We start from the raw sequence: 25,740 nt of genomic DNA, 5'->3' as shown, positions 1-25,740 counted from the left end.
GGAAAAAAGGTGGCGGACGGGCAAGGATGGCGGACGGATCGCCACCGCCTGCATGGCGGTGGCGATCAGTCCGCCATCCTAATGGACCTCTAAGTTTGTAATCCATTCATATCCCTGATACCAAATCACAGTTTGGAAGGAAATGCTCACAACATGCCCCTTCCAAATTATGTCCCGTCACAAATGTGTCTAGGATTCAGTCATATTTTACAGACTCCTATAATGGATTTAATACATTATACAAACCTTTTAGTGGCCACAAACCCACACATTTAGAGAATCACAGCGTTTACGATTGCAAACATTTTTCATACATATGGTGCTACATCTGTATACTATGAGGGAACATTTACTTCCTCCTGAGTCTGACATGCATCAGAACAATGCTTTCAGGAGCAACGTTCTTTAAAACCAGCAGAGTGAAATTGCACCACTGGTAAACATAAACATGTATGGAGATCAATGGGATAAATGGTGAATGTGTTTGCTAAAAGGGCCTGCATAGGAGTTTCCTATGAAATCCTGCACCGATTGTGAAGCTGCAGTCCATGCTTACTGCACCATTTTTTGAAAAGTAATTTGTCCTGTGTAGACAGACTCCTGTATTCTTCACAGATTTCTAGCTTTATCCAAATGAGATCAATCAGACACACAACGGCCTGAATTCAGTGAAGTCTTTGAGAGAGAAAGCAGCTTTAAACCAGTTTTCTGTAACCTACACGACCCACCAGGCTAGATGCTCATTCAAGACAAAAGTCAAGCAGACTAATAGACAAGTTACTTACATTTAATAAATGCATTAAATCCAACTTCCATCAAAAATAGTCTGTATTTATTTTTTATATATATGACTACTTAAGTCAAACTATTCCCACAATGCACTATGGAAAAAGGGAGCAGGAACACTGGAAAATATTCCATAAATGTGAGGCAGAAAGAAATACAAGTACCCTACGTGTACCCTATGTTACATATGTGTGCATGTCACCCATGCTTATTTTCCCTTTCAGTGGCCTGAACAAAGAGGCCTCTGCAATCACGTCCTGCTTTAGGATGCCAGAAATCAAGTCTTCCATGTAAGAAATATTAAGCTAACATGAAGGCCCATGTATTTACATTGTGCACTTTTAAATAAATCACGATGAAACCTTTTTTGTGGTTCAGCTGAGCCACTTTCTGAAATAAGGGTTTTTCATGACTCCTGACACACTGAAAGCTGCAATTACGTATCTCTGACCTCGCATGCTTCTAGCTCAGCCGAAAGAAATCCAGCAAGGGCTGCCAAGACAGTATATTTTGTTTAACAGTTATCTGCATGCCCGGTGAAAAAAGTAAACAGAACCCGTCTGTAAAGATAGGGCCTAGCTTTCCTGTCTCCGTTTAAATGAAATCACAGTGCTTGCATCTGTAAAAAGCTCACAGCCCGCATGCAATGAACGAAGAAATATATGCTTTTTCTGATTCCTAGTGACGAGCAACTTTTGCTTCAGATAATACATCCCCTGACTTAAGATATCAGTTAGTACCAGATGTGCTGGTCGCCTTGACACTAAAGATCTCTCTACTAGACTTAAAGTCAGCTCTCCTCCCAGTTACACGTCAATTGCACGTCATGACCAAGTTGCACACAAGTAGGGCAAAGTTCCAGCTGGTCATGCAAACTCCTCCTCTGTGTACCACCCACCTATGACACCTACCTATCACCTACCTATGACTCATAAAGTGTACACCCACATGTATGCCCACATGCTCTTATCTGTTTTTTTTCTCTGCTCTGCGTTCCTTCCTACGCCCTATGTACAAGACAAAATGTATATATGTTGTTCATTGTTATTAAATGTTAGAAGACCCTTCCTGAACCTCAGTGGTGATGGAACAGATTCTCCCTTAACTCGAGTTAATGGAATAAAGCCCTTTTAACTTGGACACCACGGACTCTCTGCCTCTCATTTGATACATGCAAATTGTTAATGCCTAGAAATTATGCCAGGGTAATATTTTATTTACCACATTAATTTGGCGCCCGACCAGGACTATCCCTTTCCCCACGCGCCGGTGACGTAGGTACAGCTCTTGCCCCCTTCTACAGCCGTGACGGACTTCTAAGTGCGCACCAGCGGGACTTCCTGCTTACTCCCTCAGGCCCACGGAGGAGACGGACTGCGACCAGGCTTCCACACGAGGCGGTGAGGATCGCGGATCATCCCAACCAGAGCCCAACCCGTGAGAGAGCAAGGTCCGAGGTCTCCAGAGGTCCACCTGTTCCAAGGCGCATGCGTAGAAGTAGAAGTATCCAGTATCAAGTTTCCGAGGCCTTCAAGTTCTGCTTCCCGGTGAGTACCACTATGGGGAATGCATAAAGTTTCAAGACGTGTTCATTTTATATGTACACGGTCAAGACGGATCCACGTTATTCGTGAAAACGGTAAAGACGTGTCTCATTTATATGAGCACGGTCAAGACGTGTCCATTCACATGTTCACGGTCAAGACGGGTCCATGGTAAACGTGGGCACGGTCAAGACGTGTCTCATTTTTGAGACCGGTATGGTTGTACTGTATTCCAGTGCATATAGTTTTTCAAGTACATGTTTAGTTCTCTGTATTGGTTTAGATCATGTTTGTTTTAATGTTATGATGTTTTAGTGTGAATGATTGTTGATTGTTTCAGTCTATTTTTGTGTATTGTATTTCCATTGTGTTGGTTTCAACATGCCACTGTTTTCAAAATTGCGTCAGATAGGGACCAGAAAAGGTATACTAGAAGAGTCAGTTAACATCCCGCCTAGAGACACACCTGGTCATTTTATGTATAATAAGCATGGATTAGACGCCATCTTGTTTTTAGATTTATGGGTAGACTATACAAAAGACCTGGAGGAAAAGTATAGATGGCCTATCTCGGGAACATGGGATCCTGAATGCATTATGGGAGTAGAGGAAGCGCTATGGAAAAAGAAATCAAGACCCTCTCAGAAAGATGCCATTGAATTGTGGCGCAAAGAGTCACATAGGAGAATAGAGAAAGAATTGAACAAAGTAGAGAGAACTAAACAAGCAGCGGTAAAAGCGAAAGAAAAAGAACTAGCTAGAGTGACCTCCTCAGAAACACCCAGTAGGTCGCGAACGCCACCACCTGTACCCTTTAGAGTATGTAGAAAGAAGCTGACAGCATCAGAGTTCCTTGTAAATAGCTCCTTGTAAATATGGTTTATGAAGAGCATGTCATTATTATAACTTGTTGAGTTTCTTGTGAATATGGCTTGTGAATAGCGCCATGTGGTTATGGTTTGTGCAGAGCTTGTTATCATTACGTTAGGCAGGAGAGAGCTGGATCTCTTTCAAGTGCTTGGAGAAAATGTTTTGAAGATGTGCGTACGTGTTATGTGATAACGTGGAGAAATGAGTTCATGACTTTCCCATGTACTGCAGTCATTGGGGAAAGATTGTGCTTCAGCTGCCAAAGAGTTAATATCTTGTATTGAGAAGGCAGTATTTGTTTTAACATGCTGTTTAACAAGGTGTTGAGGGATTTTGGCGTTTTTTTGGTGTTTGCGGGGGGCGTGTTTTTGAGCGGAAATTCGTACCCGTTCCAGTGGATGGATTTGGTTGCTTTTTGGTGAAGATTTAGGGAATCGCTTGGACTACTGTGATGCCAAATTTGAAAAGGATCTGAGCTGGGGAAGTGGTGGAAAAAGCATGTTTTGTCATGTTATCCAATGGGCGTATTTCTGAAAAGTGAGAAATTATTTTGGGGGTGTTCCAGGTGCGCTAGGGCCCGGGGGTTGGATCAGCGGTAGAGGAGGTGGATGGCCAGATGTGCTGAATTTTGGGGATTTTTGGCTTGGGCGGAAGGGTGTGTTTGGCTAATGTGTATTTTTGGAAAATGGAGCTGTTTTGATTTGTGCGTGCTTTTAGGCCGAGATTTCGTGGTGTGCTAAGTAGTTCTTAACTGAGTCTGCGGGATCGGCTGAAACTTGGGAGTGTCTAGTTTTGCGGCAAAGTAGTTTGAAGGAAATTGGTGTCTTTTTGGCGTAGTTTGGAAGTGCGTTTTGGCACGATTTCATGGCTGTTTAACATGCATGGTTATGTGAGTTGACACTAAATGTCAGTGAGTGTTTTAGATGAATGATGGTTGATTTAATTTTTTCATTGGTTGATGTGCTTTGTCAGTTTGCTGACTGAATGGTAACATCTTGCATGGAAAGTAAACCAGTCGGATTGAGATAAGGGTTTGCACGGAGGGTGCTTTAATGTTTTCACGGTTGAGAAGGAAATATAAAACAGACCCATCATAGAATGTGCTTTTAATTAGTGTCATGCAACCGTGTGCTTTTTTTAAATAGAAATGTGTTCTACAAAATATACATTATTTTTTCCCAATGCAAGCTGCCCTTTAGTATAGCGTGTGACAGTTAATGCACTCAATTAGACAACATGTTTTTTTTTTAACCTCAATTAGAAAACATGGTTCTTTGAAAAATGATGAATCTGGCCCTTTTAATAGGTAGAATAGAAGAGCTTGCACACTTAATTATGAAACTCTTGGTTCTGCAATGCAAAATTATGGGGTTTTCACATGTTATTTTCAAAAAGTAAAATGTGATGTGTTTCCATGTCATGTTCTGTTTCCTTTTTTTTTCCTTTGCAGCTAGTAACAATATTTTATGATATAATTATTTTCAAATGCTAGCATGTGTCTGGGTTACGAAATAAAATATGTCCTTATTAATTACTGATTTTAGGATGCCTGGGTACAGATATGTTTTGAATTACAGAGAATGTGTTTTTCGACCTTGAAGTTGCCTGACTCGCAGGGAAAGATATTTTGTGAAGGGAGGGCTTTTCCCTCTTGGAGCACCGAGCAGTGCCTGTCTTGTTATCATTGGCCATACTCCAATTCTTTTTCGCGGACACTTGGCAGCTGTTCTTAGCTCTCAGAGTTTTGAAAGGGTGGAGGAACAGCCACGTGGGTGAGAGCATGCTTGCAAATGAATAGTTTTTCCCTAGTAGTGTAAACAGAATAATTGGCAGGAGTTTCGCTCTTGCAATGAGCCCTAGTATTTACAGTCAGGCATTAATAAGACAGCTGGGACCTGCCCCTTGGATGCACAGCCAGGGCCCTGCAGCCCAGTCTCACACACCCTTCAGCCCTGGAGCTCAGTCTCAGTTAGAGCCCTGTGTGAGGTGCATCAGTCTCGCCCCCCCCGCTCTGCAGCTCACTCAGTTAGAGCCGTGCGTCCTGTAGTGCGGTCTCACACACGCTCAGTCTCATTATGCAGACAGTATTTATATGCCTCCCAACACTGCCCTACTACAATACGTAGATGACATCCTAATTACAGCACGTTCAGAACTAGAATGCGCAAATGCATCACTGACAGTTATACACTTTCTGGCTGACAAGGGGCACAGGGTGTCCCCTTCAAAGTTGCAATTCTGTGAAAAGCAAGTGGTGTACCTTGGACACTTACTTTCCAAGGAGGGTAGACAGCAAACACAAGCCTTTCATTCAGTTAATTTCTAACCTTTCACAGCCCAAGACACAAAAAGAAGTACGTGCCTTCATTGGCCTCACTTCATACTATAGGCAATGGATTCCCCAGTATGCCTATCTAGCCAAACCACTCATACAATTGACAACACAGGACACAAGAACATACCTTGGCATTTGAGGAATTAATAAGAGCATTATGTCAAGCGCCAGTTTTAGCGACTACATGTTTTAGTGTACCACATGCAGTGGAAGTTCTCTTAAACAGGACACAGACACAACATTTGACTATAGCAAGACTGACAGGATATGAACTGACATTATTTCAACCACACATAGAGACACAGAAAATAGACACACTATCAGCACAAGCAGCAGAGCTCATCGCTCTGACACAAGCCTGCATAAGAGCTAAGCACTTGAAAGTAAACATTTATACCGATTCACAATATGCCTTTGGCGTAGTTCATGATTTCGGGGTACTTTGGAGGGAAAGAGGTTTCTTGACCTCCCATGGGAACAAGATTCAGCACGGCCCGCTTATTCAAGCCTTGTTAGAAGCGATACATTTACCTACAGCCATTTCTATCCTGAAGTGCAAAGCTCACACCAAAGTTACAGACACCATTTCCCAGGGTAATGACCTGGCAGACCGAACAGCTAAACTTACAGCCCAGACAGCCCAGACACCAACAGACACGACAAGGACAGAGGTACCATTACTGACAACATGTATGACAGTCAGGGATCCCACTCAAGATGTACTCGACATACAGACACATGCCACTGCAGATGAGATAAAGAAATGGACTGAACAAGGAGGGGTCCAGACTGAACAAGGTTGGATGACTAAGGGAAAAGGCACATGGTTTCTTCCAGATTCTATGGTACAAGTAATCACAAACACAGCACATAGTCCAGCACACTTGGGAGAAAAGGCAATGATAGACAAGTATGATCTTTTGCCAGTTCAATCTAGGTAAAGGCATTCAGGTGGAACAAGGCGGATTTCATCCTCCTGACCACCCTTTTTGAGGTCCTCCAGATGGATTATATCCAAATGAACAGATGTAGAGGTTACAAGTATGTCTTGGTAGTTGTGTGTGCACTATCTAGATGGACAGAAGCATATCCAGTTCCAGAATATACTGCTGTGACAACTGCCAGGCAATTAGTGCGCGAGTACTTTCCCAGGTATGGATTGCCTCGGGTCGTATACTCCGATAACGGTCAGCCATCTTTCTCTGAATTAATGAAACAAGTGTCTCTTCTGTTAGGATATACTTGGAAATTCCATTGTGTAAGACACCCTGAAGCAACAGGCCTTGTAGAAAGACATAATCAGACAATTAAGACAAAGCTTGCAAAGATATGTGCAGATAAAGGCGTGGATTGGATGGTAGCTTTACCGGTTGCCCTCTTTTACATGCGAATGGTAGCTCATTCCAGAACAGGCCTATCTCCGTATGAAGTAGTCTTCGGTAGACCGCCAAATATGTGGGGTATGCCTATGCCAAAAAAAAAATATAACTGATGTTGACAGTAACATGCTGACAGATTACCTGGCTTCCTTGATGTCTGCACTACTCTCTTGTCGTTCACAGGTTGCTGCCGCCTTCCCTGACAACACCCAGGTCAAGGAACACGCCATAGTCCCTGGGGATTACATTTGTGTCTGGAACTTTGATCGATCAAGCCCCCTTGAGCCACGTTGGAAGACGCCGAAATTGGTGCTACTGACCACGAGGACCGCGCTGAAAGTCGAAGGACGCAAGGGAAACTTCACGCTCAACACTATAAAAGACACTTTGGACAATCTGATACAGATACTAAAAACATTTAAAAAAAAATACAGACTTTGCGCCGCTTGCGCCGCCTTTACTAAAAAAGACTCCACAGCAGGAGTATAAATCTAAGTTAAGATCTAGTAAGTCAGACGTAGTTTAATTGTCTAAGTCCACTCGGTGGTGAATCGGTTAGACTAGATTTCTGACATGTATAAGATCACATACGAGAATAGTAAGAAGAGAAAAATGAGAGAAAAGTACTGCAAGTTATTACGCAGTAGATGTATAGTTACTTTGATCATTCTTTTTATTCTGTGCATTGTTATGATCTGTGTAGGTTTAATACTACATGTTTTCTTTCCTCCTATTTCCTCACATATGCACTCATCCAGTAACAACACCACAGAGCATACATTTAGTGAACTGCCACCTCATGAACTGTCATATCGACTTGCATTGCGTAACAATACTTTTATTCAAATGTTACACCATTCTCATCAGACCAGCAATGCGACTAATTGCTGGGTATGTGGCCAACTGCCACCTTATCAAAAGGCGAAGGGAGTTCTGCCCTTCTATCCTCTACCGTTCTCACACAATGGTTCATGTGGAGCATGGTTTGCCTTAATGACCTCAATAGATAGAAAGTACATAGCTTACCCAGGTGGCTGGATATATGGAAACCTGAATAAAGTAATGAATGAAGCATGTTTTCCAGACAAAGACGGATTTCCTCAAAGGAAGGGAACCGATCTAGAGAATGAAGAGTACGAGCAGGGAAATGCATCCGTTAATTTTATAATGTTAAATGTTCAGCCCAAGCAAAATACAGGTCCACCGTTTATTTCAGTTCTACCAGCAAAAGGTGATTTATGTGTTAATAAGAAAGGCTCAGTACATATGGGACACAGCGAGTGTAAAGTTGTAGTAGTGTTTAATGATAAAGGACTTTCTTCTTTCAAAACATCACGCCATACCTATTTCATTTGCGGTCAGACAGCTTATGTACATCTGCCCTTAGACTGGGGTGGGACTTGTTATATAGCATTCTTATTGCCACCTGTATTCTTGGTCCCATCCCATTATCATAGAGATTCACGACTAGAACATGTTAGAGTAAGGAGAGAGACAGATGCCTCAGGGATTGATCAGACTGAAACAGCTTGGGAGCAATATACAGATTTCAACAAAGGATTCTTTTTCTTCATAGGTCCTGTCCAAAACAGTAAACTGATACGCAAGTTAACAAGGACTCTTGAAGCAGTAGTGAATGTGACTGCATCTGCCCTGGCGAACTTGACCCGGGAGCAGTCTGCCATTAGACTTGTCGTTCTTCAAAATCGCCTCGTTCTAGACGTCATCTTGGCGGATAGGGGCGGAGCTTGTAGCGTGATCTGATCTAGTTGTTGCGTTTTCATCCCAAATAACGCGCCATCTGTGTATGCAGGCTCCACAAGATCGCTCATGATATACATCAAGGCCCAGGCACATGGACTTGGTCCAGTTGGCTCTGGGGTGTGATATCTGCTTGGGGATGAAAAGTGTTGTCCTTCCTAGGAATGATCCTACTCATGATATTTGGTTGCTGTCTCTGTCTGCAGTGTGGCCCGGCCATTTGCGGCCTGTGTGCAACTGCCTGTATTCCACATCCAAGTATACAAAGGGTTAAGGACGAACAAATGATGCTGTATGATCAACTATACGGTCTCATGAATATAGATGTATCCTGAAGGGTTACGTAGGGGACAAGGAGGGAATGAGGAAAATGAAATTTTGCCTGACCAAGATGCCCCCTACGTGTACCCTATGTTACATATGTGTGCATGTCACCCATGCTTATTTTCCCTTTCAGTGGCCTGAACAAAGAGGCCTCTGCAATCACGTCCTGCTTTAGGATGCCAGAAATCAAGTCTCCCATGTAAGAAATATTAAGCTAACATGAAGGCCCATGTATTTACATTGTGCACTTTTAAATAAATCACGATGAAACCTTTTTTGTGGTTCAGCTGAGCCACTTTCTGAAATAAGGGTTTTTCATGACTCCTGACACACTGAAAGCTGCAATTACGTATCTCTGACCTCGCATGCTTCTAGCTCAGCCGAAAGAAATCCAGCAAGGGCTGCCAAGACAGTATATTTTGTTTAACAGTTATCTGCATGCCCGGTGAAAAAAGTAAACAGAACCCGTCTGTAAAGATAGGGCCTAGCTTTCCTGTCTCCGTTTAAATAAAATCACAGTGCTTGCATCTGTAAAAAGCTCACAGCCCCCATGCAATGAACGAAGAAGTATATGCTTTTTCTGATTCCTAGTGACGAGCAACTTTTGCTTCAGATAATACATCCCCTGACTTAAGATATCAGTTAGTACCAGATGTGCTGGTCGCCTTGACACTAAAGATCTCTCTACTAGACTTAAAGTCAGCTCTCCTCCCAGTTACACGTCAATTGCACGTCATGACCAAGTTGCACACAAGTAGGGCAAAGTTCCAGCTGGTCATGCAAACTCCTCCTCTGTGTACCACCCACCTATGACACCTACCTATCACCTACCTATGACTCATAAAGTGTACACCCACATGTACGCCCACATGCTCTTATCTGTTTTTTTTCTCTGCTCTGCGTTCCTTCCTACGCCCTATGTACAAGACAAAATGTATATATGTTGTTCATTGTTATTAAATGTTAGAAGACCCTTCCTGAACCTCAGTGGTGATGGAACAGATTCTCCCTTAACTCGAGTTATTGGAATAAAGCCCTTTTAACTTGGACACCACGGACTCTCTGCCTCTCATTTGATACATGCAAATTGTTAATGCCTAGAAATTATGCCAGGGTAATATTTTATTTACCACAACACAAGAAAAAGGGATAGATACGTGAGCCACTGAATCCGAATGCTGTAGTATGTTACGTGTACCAACATCTGAAGAGAAAATGTTTTAATTGATCACAACGGGAGCCTTCCCTCTCTCAACTGCAACGGTGGGAATGCATGCGCTTTCTTCACAGCGCGAGGTCATGACGACATACAGTATAGCCCTTCCGAGGGAATGAACAGGGTCCTGCTCCAGAAATAATTAATGGTCACCCAGGAGAACACACAGAACAAACGAATATAAGTAAACTATATTCAGTTGTCAAGATCCACAGTCAATAGCAAGAAACCACTTAAGGACTCGCACTATGCAGAAAGTGTGTACACATTCATAAAATATAATATAAACACTGAACGAATTATGCTCAGATATGTACTATCTAGGCAAATAAGAAACACATACTTATCTTCTGCTACAACAACTCAGAGAGCTAGTTGTTCTGAAGGAACCCCTATAGGAGTTTGCCGTGATTGCTTGTTATGATACCACTGCACTTCTGGTACAGAGAACCTGAGATATTGTTGTGTTAAATGTCATCCTTGCTGGATTTCTGGTATGCATTTTTTTTCTTCGCTTCCAGCATTTGACAGCAAAGAAGATTCAATGGTATTTGATCCTCCGGTCTTGAAATAGAATCGCAGACTCCTCAGTGAGCTATTTACAGTACCACTTACTTTGTGCCTCACTACTCACCTGTCCCTTCAACACATCAGATCACACAAACCTCTTGATTCTCCGCACATGCTAGCTCCGTTCAGGGGCGCAACTAGGTCTTAATTTCGGGGGGGCTAACATGACAAATGAAGGGGCGTGGCTAATGTTAATCAATGGGGCGGGGCTAAAATGGCAGATAATCGGGATCGATTAATGCTCAGGTCAAGCGGAGAAAACGTGATGAATTCTGCATTTGAAACTGGACAATTAGAGCACACATTTTTGTTAATTTGATGCATTTATGTGCTATTGTCTTATGAAAAAGGAACAGAATGTACTGAATTAAAAGGCCAATTTAATATATTTTACTACAAAGCACTTTAGGAACACAATATAACCAATTTTCACAATGCCATTTCAAGGCGACGACCCTTTTTCGCCAGTTTGTCAACAATTGCTTCTATAGGAGGACAATGTGCTCGTGAAATGTTTATCATTGCAAGTCCAAAACCCATACCCACCCTGAACCCTAAAATTACCCCTGGTACCCCAAAACCCATACCCACCCTGAACCCCAAAGTTACCCCCTGGCACACCAAAACCCATACCTGCCCTGAACCCTAAAATTACCCCAGGTACCCCAAAACCCATACCCACCCTGAACGCTAAAATTACCCCTGGCACCCCAAAACCCATACTCACGCTACACCCGCATATTACCCCTTGCCCCCCAAAATCCATTACCACCCGAACCTCCAAATTACAACCCTGGCACCCCAAAACGCATAACCACCGAACCCTAAAACGACCGCCTCGCACCCCAAAACCCATTACCACCCTGAACCCTGAAATCATCCCCCTAGAACCCCAACCCCCATACCCGCGCAGATCCCTAAAATTACACCCTTGCCCCCCAAAACCATACCCACCCTGAACCCTAAAATTACCTCTGGCACCGCAAAACCCATACCCGTACTGATCCCTAAAATTAAACCCTTGCCACCTCAAATCCATTACCTCCCTGAACCACAAAATTACCCGCCTTGCACCCCAAAACCCACGCCCACCCTGAACCCTAAAATCACCCCCCTGGAGCCCCAAAACTCATACCTGCGCTGATCCCTAAAATTACACCCTTGCCCCCCAAAACCCATACCCACCCTGAACCTTAAAATTACCCCTGGTACCCCAAACCCATTACCACCCTAAACCCTAAAATTACCCCCTGGCACCTCAAATCCCATACCCACCCTGAACCCTAAAATTACCCCTGGGACCCCAAAACCCATGCCCTCCCTGAACCCTAAAATTACACCTGGCACCCCAAATCCCATTACCACTGACCCCCAAAATTACTCCCTGAACTCTAAAATTACACCCTTGCCCCCAAAACCCATACCCACCCTGAACCCTAAAATTACCCCTGGCACCCAAAAACCCATACCCACGCTGAACCCTAACAGTAGCCCTGGCACCACAAAACCCATACCCACCCTGAACCCTAAAATTGCCCCCTGACACCCGAAAACCCACATCCACCCTGAAACCTAAAATACCCCCCTCACACCCTAAAACCCATACCTGCACTGAACCCTAAAATTAACACCATGGCACCCCAAAACCCATTACCACCCTAAACCCTAAAATTACCACCCGGTCCACCAAAACCCATACCCACCCTGAACCCTAAAATTGCCCCCCTGACACCCAAAAACCCACACCCACCCTGAACCCTAAAATTAACCCTCACATCCTGAACCCTAAAATTAACCCCATAGCACCCCAAAACCCTTAACCACCCTAAAATTACCCCTGGCACACCAAAACCCATACCCACGCTGAACCCTAAAATTACTCCCTGGTACCCCACAACCCATACCCACCCTGAACCCTAACATTGCCCCCCCTGACACCCGAAAACCACACCCACCCTAAACCCTCAAATTTCTACACCCTAAAACCCATACCCGCCCTGAACCCTAACATTAACCCCATGGCACCCCAAAACCCATTACCACCCTAAACCCTAAAATTACCCCCTGGCACCTCAAATCCCATACCCACCCTGAACCCCTAAATTACCCTTCTGGCCCCCAAAGCCCATACCCGTTCTGAACCCTAAAATTACCCCCTGGCACACCAAATCCCATTACTACCCTGAACCCTAAAATTACCCCTGGCACCCTAATACCCATACCCACTCAGAACCCTAAAATTACCCCCTGGCACCCCAATCCGTATCCCACCCTGAACCCTAAAATGACTCGCTGGCACCCTAAAACCCACACCCACCCTGAACCCTAAAGTTACCCACATAGCACCCCAAAAAATGAACACTACAAACTTACACTACATGTGCATATTCGGAGGGGACTCTCCTCTGACGTTTCCATGTATGTAAGTCAAAAACAACATTCCCTTAGAGTAACCTAGATATGCAGGCAGTAGGTAATGCTGTGCTGAAGAATTCATTAAAGTTACTGAAACTTACATTAAAAAAACGGCTGCCTGCTCTTCTGACACTATTCAGTTGAGTTGGGCTGATCAGCAGCACTGCGTCCTGGAATCCAGGCCCTTCCCGAAGATCTCACAGTGTAGATAGGTGTGTGTCAAATGTTTCCTGCTTTCTCCTTGCCAGGGCCTCCTCTGCTTCTGTGTCGTTGGTGCCCATGGATGCAAAAAGAGAAAGATCCATGGCCCTGTTCACCATTTAACTGGTGAGCAGGGCCTTGGATGTGAATTCCATACAAGTGCACAGACAGCAGCGTGAAAGGGATGGCAGTGCAGGTGATGCTTTTACTTTGTAAATTAATTCCTGCTGGCGTCATAGCCCAGGGTTTGCGGTCTGTGCACTTGTATGGAATACACATCCATGCAAGTGCACAGACAGCAAACCCTGGAGTTTGACGCCAGCAGGAATTCCTATACAAAGGAAAAGCGTCACCTGCACTGGCCGTCCCTTTCCCCCTGCTGTGTGCATCTTCCCGCTGCCACCCCCACCCCATGCTGAACACATCAAGTGCTTAGGTGAAATCCCTGCCTTCAGGCAATGATATCACCTCGGGCCAGTAAAGGAAAACAAGAGGTTAACTGAAACTGTTCAGAGGCTGGCTGGCTCGGGCTGCTGGGCCTCAGAAAGCATCATAAAAATCACATTCTCGTCTCCGATGAGCAGCCTTCTTTTATCCTTTCAGTGCGCGTCAAATTAGCCCGGGCTGGAGAATACGACGGGGGGGGGCGCTGAAGCCCAGTAAGCGCAATGGGTGTTGCGCGCCTGGCTCAGTTTCAGGAGAAGACCCGCTCCTTCTCCTCCTTGTAGCATTGGTTAACAGTGGCTTTCCTCTACATTGTATCCTGTTCCAAGGTCCCGCCCAAGCTCGCCATTTTCAAATGCCTCCACGTATCGGGAGTACCCTGAGAAGGGAGAGGCGTGCCGCTGCACACCCACCACTGTCTGCATCTCACCAGAAACAGGGCTGAGCTGCAGGTCAGTTTATACTACCTGTTGTTCAAGGGTTTGTTGCGGCATAGTTCTGATAATATGAGGCAGATGCTGCCACAGAGGGTACCTGCTGTGCAGAATTTAATAACAAGCACACTTCTAAATTATTGAGCAGTCCTCTCACTGATATGTTTTTTTCCCATCAGTTCACCAACACCTTTCTTGCATTATGATTGCGACATATTTTTGTTGTGTTGATTTAATATGCAGCATTTCCTCTATGTCTAAAATTAAGCTTTGCATTAGATTTGTTAGAGTAAAACATACATTTAAAATATAGCCTCCCCACTCTACCAAAAATAACTCCATTTTATTCTACATATGAATAATATTACTACAAGCAATGCTTCATTTTTACCATACAATGTAATCGCAAATCTGAAAAAAAAGCTTTGTGCTCATTCATAAATGTAAAACTGTCTCCTTAACATTCAACTAACAATGAATGGAACATAAGCGTACTTCTGCAATATTTACTGACACTTTTGTAATGGACTTTAAATATAAATTTTCCGCTGAGGGCAATTTTTCATTCAGATTGCCTGATTGTTTATTCACGGGACTTTTATCCATCAAGGTTGTTTTGTATTTATTTTTAACCGCGGAAAACGCGTGCGTGTGTATGTTATAAAGGCAGACCGAAAACTCGTAAATCATTTTAGACATTCTTATTTGGAACCGAAACCTTAATAAACTTCTGCTGACATGTTTCCCATTATCATACCGCTAGCAACAGATAAAGAAAAGAATAGGAGTGACATTTTAAAATGTGGGCCGAGTAGGCTGCAAAATCCCCCTATCAGGGGGGCGTGCTATTGGCTTTTGGCGAACTGAATTGGCCTTTGAGACTTTAGAACACTTATTTCCCTTATACATGTTGAATTAATATGCCTCAAAATCAACTGAACCAGCGTTTCCTCTTTCTTGCTGATAGGCAAGCAGCTGCAGTGATAAAACGCGCTCAACTCTCAACAGAAAAGAGTTTAAGACAACATCACCAAACAGCCCATCCTGCGTGTATCACAGAGTTTAGGGATATGTTAATGTGACATGATCCTCTCGAATAAGGGTTCATAGGTGAACGAACCTGAGTATTACTAAGTTGTAACATTTTATAAATTTGTTCAATAGCTCTTACTGATACTTTCATCTACTTCTCGAGTAGTTTGCTTCCATATCTAATCTTCCCTAGACCCTTCATTCCCTATACTTCACCCTGACAGGAAGTAGTGCCTAGGGAATAAAAAGGCAAGCCGGTAATCTTTGGGGTCCTGCTGCCTCCTATCTTCTCCTGATACTTGGAGAAAGCTGTACTCCCCACCCTTATTCTCATGCTATGTCACTAAAACCTGTTCAACGATCCTTATTGTTTCTTCGATGCTCGTGTTGATAGTTGTTGCCCAAATTCAGGGGAATACGTTGGGGAGGAAGTAGTTTTCTCCTCCACACTGTCCAATTGTGGAACACACTTCCGATATCCTTAAAGAACAGCACAACTCTTCTTTCCGTCAGAAAGGCGTTAAAACCTGTAACTTGCAGCGCCTAGACGCCCTTGGGCATTCGAGTGCTATATAAATGTTAAATTCATTCATTCATTCAGTTGCAGTTTTGTGATGGTTCGTTCGTGACTTCTGAAGTGATTATTATCGGTTACTCCATATTTTTACTCACTGCTTTTGCACCCTTTGAGGCTGACCTTCTAGGTGAAGAGAATTGTTCTCTGGTCTTGAAGTATGATCAACTGAAGGAAATATATTTTGTTTGACTCTCTCTTTCATACTAACGAAATCTCTCTGCAGAAATAATAGAGTCACCATTGTGTGGTCATGTACTCCAAGCGTACTCCAAGCGTAAAGCATAAGATGTAGTGTGATAATCTTTTTTACATTAATAAATCAAACCTCATGCCTTTGCATTAAACTGTTGGTTGCCATCTAACTCCCATCCTCTAAATAACAACTAAAGAAATAACATAAAAAGACATTCATTCCACACAATAAATTGATTGTGTGCTCTCGTCTCCAGCTTAATAGAATTTGGTGCGATGATATATCTTCATTCAGAACTCCTCTCTCACGTTTCCACACCCAAATTCATCCTCAAAAAACCGCACAAACCATATAAAACATGCACAGAATTCCACCTGACATTTCAGAACTTCACTACATCTATGTTTGACAGGTAGTGGTGCAAACATTTTGCAAAACATTCACACCCACCTTTATCAACCATGAAACAAGCATCCATGCACTGTTTATGCATGACAAGAAAGCCTGAAAGTAGTAATGACATGAAGTTCTTATTTACCACCCTTTTAGCAGGAGAGGTTCATGTTACTCTCTCCTTTGATTACTGACATATTATTGATCCATAAAATATTGGAACATAAAAACATCAGAAATTAAATATCTATCACAAAAATATCAACTTCCTATACTTAACTAGTGTACCCTCAAATATTGAGTACAAATATTTTGTTGTTAAAAATATTGATATTAACTATATTGAAATATAACATTTAGTATTCAGAAATATTGTTACCCTTTAAATACAAACATAATATGTCAAAATATCGATACACACAATATCAATACCAATAATATCACCCCAAAAATTGACATTAATCAATTACTTAAAATAAAACTAAAACTTATATTGAAATGTAGCAAAGAATATATTATGCCTAAAAAAATAATACCTAAATTAGCGATTACCATAGTAGAACAAAATAAATAAAAAAAATGTAAACCGAAACTAAACCACACTACTTAAGTGACACAGCCACACTATTTAAGTGGCATGTGGACATGCAGCGGATTCGCGCTGCAGGCTTGTTGTCGGCGTGCCAAAGGCAAGCCTGTCTGCGGCCGTCTGCGGCCGTGGGCGGCCGTCCGGGGCCAGGGGCGACCCACTATGCCTGTGTTTTGCCTGCGCAGCCCTTGCAATACCCAGGCAGCATTCTGCAAGCGCTAGAGCGGCCTCTGGCAGGAGCCTGTCTTCACCAATTAAAGGCAGGAGAAGAGACAACGTGCTGCTCCAACTGCCCTTTCAGTCTCAAACCCCTCAATTCCATCCCTCGACAAGCCCACATGAAGCTCACCCTCATTAACTGTAGATCACTCGTCAAGCATAAGACATAAATCTATGATTATATCACAGACCACCAGCCTGAGGCCCTGTTTCTCACAGAAATCTGGCTCAACGAAGACTCAGCCCCTGACATACTTGAGGCGCTCCTTAATAACTATGGCATGCTCAGGCAAGATGGCATCTTAAAGCACGGAGGTGGAATAGCTATAATTTATCCCTCAATTGCTCGCTCGAAAAAGCCCTACTAGGTAACGCGGAGGCAGCTTTCTTTATTTTAAGGAGAGCCAATGAGACCGTAACAAATGGTCTCTTAATCTACCGCCCACCAGAACCACTCAAAGATTTCATAATCAATCTTGCAGATCTGGCAACCCAGTTGGCGCTTAAGTACAATCATTTCATGGTTTTGGGTGATCTTAATCTCCACATTGAGAACAACCTCAAAACCAAGGCACAACCCTTACGCAAAGAACTTTCCAGCATACAGCTTGAAATCAAACAAATCCATGGAGCCAACATACAGTGTCTCATTATTAACCCCAGGACCTTTTTCAACAGCTTTATTACTTTCAGTTATGTCGATGTGGGGTCCCAGAAGGCCACCTAATCTCACTACTTCCGCAGAAATCAGGTCAAGTTTAGCCATTAGGGGTTTAACGATCTTGGCAATTTTTGCGTCTATAATACTAATCAAGCGATCTAATTGCTCAGTGTCTATTTTAACTGTGGCATTGTTAACTACTGACTCGGTAGCACATGCAGCACTAATGGGTGGCGATTATGCTCTTTTATTGTTGCGCCCCGCCCCCGTTTAGTTTGCGTGTTGCTACGCGATCTCAGTACTTTCTGTGTTCTAGAGGCCGGGGAGCGATGAGCTGGAGAATCATGAGAAGCACCCGGTTTTTCCTGATTAAGCGCTGGTTCTATAGATGGAAGGGCGGGAGCTTCCATGTTTAATAAATCAGGGTGATCAGGATCACAACTATCATCCGGTGGGGATACCGACAGTAAAATAGGCGATGTAGGCGGTGAAACAGAAGAGGTCCCCCGACCTAACGACAACCGTCGTTCACTATTGATTTTGTTCACAACTTTCACGAGATAGTTGTCTAACGTGGCTGATAAAGGGGGGGTTTTAACAGCTTTAGCCTTAGACATTGTTAATACTATCGATTTCTTCTAAGGCGTTCGGTTATTGGGAACAGGAAACCAGCACGAAAACCAAACTACAGTAGTAAAGGGCTTATTTCAACTCCTTGTCCAGCGACCTTATAATTCAAACATTAAAACATACACGAAATAATAAAAAACTCTCACTTTGACGGGTATAATGGAGCACAGCTACAATGTCTGAAAACCAAGGTCCGTGGCCCAGCCCAGCCTCGTCCTGCTCCGGATGACCACAGATAGCCCCGCCCTTGTCCCAGGCTTCTCCCGGTCGCTCCCGCGCGCGACTCGCGTGGCGAGAGGCGTTCTGCTGTTTTCAAGCGCCTCCGGGCTCAGGTGTCACAGGTGCGCCTGGTCAGCCGGGGCAGCTGGGAGCTGGAAAGCACTCCAATACCTGACAAGCTGCACTATATAAAACTGCAAAAACAAAAAAGACGTGTTTTGCACACTTCTGTCATGGGGCTACATGTGGGCTACATCTGGGTGATATTTGTGCTTCATTTGGGCTTTTTCGTCTCAGGTGGCCATCTTGGGAGATATATTTGTTATGAAGTTTCCTAATTTCCTCATTTACTGCAGTCTCCTCAGTAGGAAATGTTTTCAGTTGTTTACTTTGATTCCATCAAGAAGGTATTCAGATATGTCACACATTTTCCATAGATTCTGAATGTTAGCACTCTAGTTGCTCATTAGATCTCTGTCGTAAAGCTACTGCTCACCACGGAAGTCTGCTGCTAGTATTAAAAGTTGATGTTTCAGCCTGAATGTCAGAATCTTTTAAAGAAATAGAAGAGGATTTGAGAAGTCACTCATAATGTGCTCTAATCTTTCTTTCTGCAGCATTTTGTTCCTTTTTAAATTAAATGTTTTAAGAGTTACCACTTTATTCCAATCAAGATGGCTTCAGGTGTGCAATACGTTTGTCATAAATAGGACTGTTAGCGCTCTAGTTGTTGTTCAGAACACTCTGGGAAGCTGCAGTAGAACACAAATGCATCAACTGACAGTCTCTGCACTTGTTGGATGTACATGTTTTACTGAGAATGTCGAACTTCATTCTTACATGACTGAGAAAGATAATGTGAATTTACAGAAAATATGCTCTCGGTTTAGCTTATAGATCACCTGCCAAACCTCTGTGGGAAAAGCATGAGAAAATTGCTTTCTCTCAAACATGATTCATGATATCCCAGCAGAAGGCTTTTTCAGGCGGTAAAATCACCTTTGAACACACCACAAATCATAAAATGAGTATGGTACCATCAACAAACGATTCTAATGTAACGAAAGTCTTAAAACCTACTATTAAGTGCATTGCTTTTTAATGAGGTGCTATCATGTATATTGGTCCCAAGATGGCTGCCAACACTTCATGGATGAAGTGCTGACAGCCAATCAGATCTCACGATGAGATGTGTGGTTAGGCTCCGCCCAGATAGATGAATTTCTTTTTCCATTAATATTCAAAAAACTACTGAACGGATTTACACCATTTAACAAAAAGGGCTCTTTCTGAACCAAGGGCTACCTTTTTGCCAAATTTGGTTTAATTCTGTTCAGCAGTTCAGGCTTTAGCCGTGTCTAAAGTTTCCTATGGAAAATTGCATGGAGAAAACACGTTTTGGCACCCTCGAGAAGGCCCCCGCTTGCCGTATCACTCCAAAACATTCAAGATAGGAGAGGACCGAAGCGGGCCATGAGTTTTGACATTTTCACGAAGATTCGTCAATTGGCGATAAAGTTGTTGGGAATTGAATGTTGTGATTTTCCTATGGTAACCAGCCGCTAGATTCGTCAAAGTCCCGTTTTGCGAGTCTGTAATAGCGATTATTAAGGAATCGCTATTACAGACTCGCAAAACGGGATTCATGTACAAATCCCAATTTATTTTGCGATTCCTACAGCTTCCTTATTTGCGATTAGCTAATTGCTAATCGCAAATAAGGAATAACTCCCAATTCATTGCTATGGGCCTAAAGGCCCATAGGAATGAATGGGAAGACATATCAATGTGCGAATCGCTATTAGCGATTCGCATTTTGAGTTTGCGATTTCAAGGGTGCAGGGGTGTCCAAAGGACACCCTGTTGCACCCCTGAAATGATATTGGACGCTGGTGTTACGCACACATGTCCCAAGGACATGTGTGTGTGTAACATACAACTTAGAAAAATGCACTTAAATGCATTTTTCTAAGTTTCCGCTATTTACCACGAGGTTTGACTTCGCGGTTAATAGCGGCCCAAAATTGCGAATTCGCAATTTTTAAATGTTTCATGAATTGCATTTAAGGAATCTCTTAAATGCAATTCCTCGCAAAATTGCGAATTCTATAATAGCAATTTTTGCATTTGGGATGATGAATCCCAAATGCAAAAATTGCGCTCGCAAAGGGACAGATTCTCAGAATCTGGCCCTTTGCGAGCTGATTTTACATTGATGAATCTGGCCTTAGGTCCTAGCTATAACTACCTACTGGCTACCGCCAGAAGGTGATGTAGTTATAGTTAGGACCTTCTTTATATTCAAAAAGCGTTCTTTCCTTTGCCTATATCTTTGGCGTCGTTTGACAAATCTTCGCAACATTTTCAAAACTAATGGGACGCTTAGGTCAGCTGCTGTGTTGAAAGTTTTGGGGTGATTCATCAAGCAGGGTCCAAGAAAAGGGGGGTCCCCAAACACTTTTTCTCCATATTAATTTATGGTATTAACTGTTGATGCAGCTACAGTTGAAACTGCTTAACAGAATTTGGCAGTGTACTCTTTTTGTTGAATGGTATAAATCTGTTTAGTAGTCCATAAGAAATGCAAGCATTTCTTGGATATACAAATTTGGCAGTGGAGGATCCCCTAACTAAACTCACCCAGGTAACTCTGCTCCGCTGGAGGAGTTTATGGAGTTTTGCCTACTCTGCGCTCCGTTGAAAATGCTGAGTTCAGGCAAAACACCAACTCCATGGTGGAGCGGAGTTAGCCAGCTCTTCCACCCTCACTAATATTTCTATAATTTAAAAAAGGCACTTACCTGATGTGTCTGCCTCCTCTTCACCATGGTCTCACTCTCCTTCACCGTCCTCCTCAATGGAAATCCCTACGTTGAACGTCTCGCGTGTGCATCCATGAAGTGCATCAGAACTGCTTTTGGTCAAAGGTAGCGAAATGTTTCACAGCTCACTTTGAGCAAAAGCAATGCAGGCTCCTGCAGAGGCGGGCCAGCAGGGATTGTTGGGGCCTTGAGGCTCCCCCCAGCTCCAGGGTATGGGGTCCCTGGGGCTAAAAATTACCCAGGTAGGGGGGAAGCGCAGGCCCCCTACCCATTTTTAATTAAGAAAGAAAGGATGTGTCCATGCCCCGGGGGATAGGGTCCCCTGGGTGGAAAACGGCTCTGGTAGGGAGGCCGCACAGGTTCCTCTACCCAATCTTACAAAAAAAAGGAAAGGATGTGATCTTGCCCCAGGGATGCGGTTCCAGGGGCCGAAAATGGGTCTGGTAGGGGTAGCACAGATCCACCTATCCATTTAAAAAATAAAATAAATAAAGGATGTGGCAATATTGGCCTCAGAAGGGGGCAACGGGGACCCATCCAAAAATCCCCTACTCAAAAATAGAGGGCTTCCCCAGAGGATGGGGTCCCCGGAGCTAAAACTGGCGCAGGGAAGGGGGGCACACATTCCCCCTTCCTAAAAATTTTAAATATTTTTTTTTTAAAAAGGCTGGACGACCCCCTCTGTTTAACAAAAAAAGTAGCAAAGGCCCAGCCCTCGAGGATGGGGTCCCTGGGGCAATAATCAGCCTTGGGAGAGTGGCTGCACAACCTCCCTCCCATTTTATTATAAAACAAGTGGGTCAAGCCCCGGGGGATGGGGTCCCTGGGGCCCAAAAGCATCAAGGAAAGGGCCCCACATAGCCCCCTTTCTAAAATAAAAAACAGTAGCAGGGAACTCGCCGAGGCCCCACCCCCTTTCTCCACTACTCTACAAATGCACCTCCTGGCACGCTCTTTGTTGGGGGATGAACTCCCCTTCCACTTTGGTTGATGTTTAGTTTAAAGTGGTGTACACAAGGGATAAAGTGGGATACATTTAAAGTGAAGTTAAGTCTAAGGGCTTAATTATGGGTTTGGAAGTCCATTAACTGCTGTCCCGGTGGTGGTAGTCTCACCGCCGTATTACGAGACGGGCGAATTGCATTTCCAGAGACCGTGGCTGAATCGCTGACACCTCCAGCACACCACTGACTGCTGGGGTTGGGGTCGGGGAATGGCAGCTGCCAAAGGGTGGCACTGAGGAGCTGCACCATCATCCATATTATTAGCTGGCTTTCCGAAGAGCCAACCGCGGTGGTCAGCTCGCCAGTTTCAAGTCAGCGGTAACAAAGGATTTGGGATGCATACTCACCGCTTTCCTGTTCTTCTAGTCAGAATTCAATGTGGATCCCTTTCTCTAGGTTCCCCCTTAACAGCAGTATCTTCACCGCCACGAATATGACCCTGATTGCAGTGATCTACAGGAGAGACCTTTTCGTACCATCTACACATTGCTGGACTGGTCACATATGGGCTCGACTCTGACAACGTGTAGGTGGTATTTTTCCACATTTATCATGCATATGTGTACATTCGTCACATGTGCAGTCGAAATGGACACATATGCATAGATAGATGTGGAAAACCATTTCCCACCATCGCATGACTGCCACAGCCACACCGCGGGCCCCGCGGCCAACTCGTAGTACGGAGGTCTAAAGACTGCTAGCCCTGTTGCTATTGGCAGCTGTTGATGTGTTTTTCAGGCGGTCGGACAGCCAAACTCATATTTAGGCCTTTAATGTTTCTATACACTTTCAATTTAACCAATTACATCCTAATATGTTATGAAGCATGTTTCTTGTTTTTAAATTCCTTCCATTTATATTTTCTTTAGTTGTTTGTATTATACATGTAACAGTGCCTTATATGATGAAAGGTATTCCAGTTCTACAAGTACATATAATGTAGGGTCTCTGTCTCCCATACACATGTATTCCATTCATGCACACATGTTCATACATCAATAAAGACTACACCACCACTGACATACATGGCAGTTCTGTCAGTGTGCCCGTAGTCAAAATATTTCGGTCAAACTACAGTATCTAGTTCTATGGACATTAGGCTTAAAGTCAGTGGAGCTGGGCATATGGGTGTCTGGTAACAATGCATGAGTTGTTTAGGCTTCAGTGTGATGTATTCCTATAGGTTCTGTATCGATCCCCCTATTCCTGACCCTATTCTGGTTAACAAGTTAACTAGCAGCCATCCCATGAGGCAGAAAACCCCCATGATGCAGGAACCGTTATCTGATTAAGCCACACTACTGCACAGGAACGTGTTATCTGATTAGGTCATAACGCTTGCCATCTAATTAGACAAGCGATATTCCTCCAGCCCCTGATAAGGCATACAGAGTTCTCAAAACAAATCAAACCTATGACAACCTGGGAAAAACCCTGCGGCCATTGTTTTGATTTCACCGAGAACTTCAGCAAAAGAATGTGCTAACGACCAGGTCGTATGACATCCTTATTGACGTATCTATGTCCATCCTTACGTCAATCTCGGCACCTTAAAGGTATAAATATTACCGATATTGCCCTATGCAAACACACGCGGTGGTGACGAGATCGGAGCAGCCAGACTTGCCGAAGCCCAGAGCAGAGCAGACCCCGCTGGCGCAGCCCCGCCTTCCTGACGCGCTGAGAACGAGACGCTGCTTTCTCCTGCCGAGAAATCCAGCTCCGGCGCTTCCGGGTAGCCCTCGCAGGCAGCCTGGAATATCGAGACCAGAGACGAGAGATACCATCCCTTATTCATCCTAGATTCCAGGTACAGAACTGAATAACCCCTTGCAGAGAATTCTTTAGTCAGTCACTTGGCAAAACAAACTTAACTTAAACTGCTACTTTCTACTCCCGCCCACGTATTAGGCTTAGGTCAGGTACATCTGGGGTAGGCGTAGTTAGAAACACCAGTTGAGTACGATTAGTCAAATGTATATGTGTATGTATCTATTTTATCCATTTTAAAACCATCATATGGCTTAGAAACCATATTAATGTTTTTACAGTATTATTTTATACTTCTGCTTCTAATGTATGCACTTTACTTAACCATAAGTATTGCAATAATATCGATCCATTTCTCTTGTATGAGAAAAGAGACTGATCAATAAATAACATCTTTTATTGAACACGCCCGTCTCTTCCTTTTCTCTACAATCTGGTGAGACTAAGAATGCACGTACTGACTGAGTAAAATAAGTCGTCTTTTGTTTTCACACGACTCTAGAGATACACTCTTGATTAGGGGAGAGCAAAGTTGTCATGTTCTATGGTTGTCAGAAACTAAATCCCTTCTTGTCTATCCAGGGAGGTTCAACTCCTCCTTGCCTATTCGAGAAAGTTTCTAGTGAACTCTGAGCTAGCTGGCAAACCCAAAACTTTAAGTCTAATATCGACAGTAGTAGACCTAGTTAACGTCTGGTCTAGGCCTATACTATTGAAGGTATTATTCCAATGCGCAGAGCCTATTGGGATAATAGGAACTACACTACATGGCGCCCAACGCGTTTGGATAGGCGATAAAACTAACGTAAGACATTTAGAGTCCCTCAGTCGTGCTTTTTCACTCAGACCCCTTTTTTCCCATAATACTCCAAAGACGTCTGGAGTGGGTGAAAGGTAATATCCGCCAGACCTCGCAGGAGGAAACTCCTATGTATGTTCCTTGGTTTAGTCAACGTTGAAGGATACACTGTTCCAAAATATTGTGCATCTAATCTTTGTTTCCATAAGAACCTGATCTGCAAACAAACAAAATAACCTTCTGGACAGTACAATGTCAGACAATGAAGGAGAAAGAGAGGCAGTTAGAATAGCAACTGAACTCGCAGCAGCTGATACTGCTATGCAAGAAGCAGACCCGGGTATAATAATCATCCCGGTCAACACAAGAAAATCTATAACTTTAAAACTTATAGAAAATGGACTGACACCTAGAGGTGGCACAGTCATATTCGTAATTGAGGCACACGAATATCGGCAGACAGAGGTATTCTACACATGGATAAACTTTCCAGCAGCTAATGCTGTAACAAAGGTCTTCCACTATTACAAAACAGAGGAACCTCCTAATG

The sequence above is a fragment of the Lissotriton helveticus genome, chromosome 4_1, assembly GCF_964261635.1.
Source record: "Lissotriton helveticus chromosome 4_1, aLisHel1.1, whole genome shotgun sequence".
Classification (NCBI taxonomy): Eukaryota; Metazoa; Chordata; class Amphibia; order Caudata; family Salamandridae; genus Lissotriton; species Lissotriton helveticus.
The sequence above is the reverse complement of the archived record's forward strand: the minus strand, read 5'-3'. Positions refer to the sequence as shown.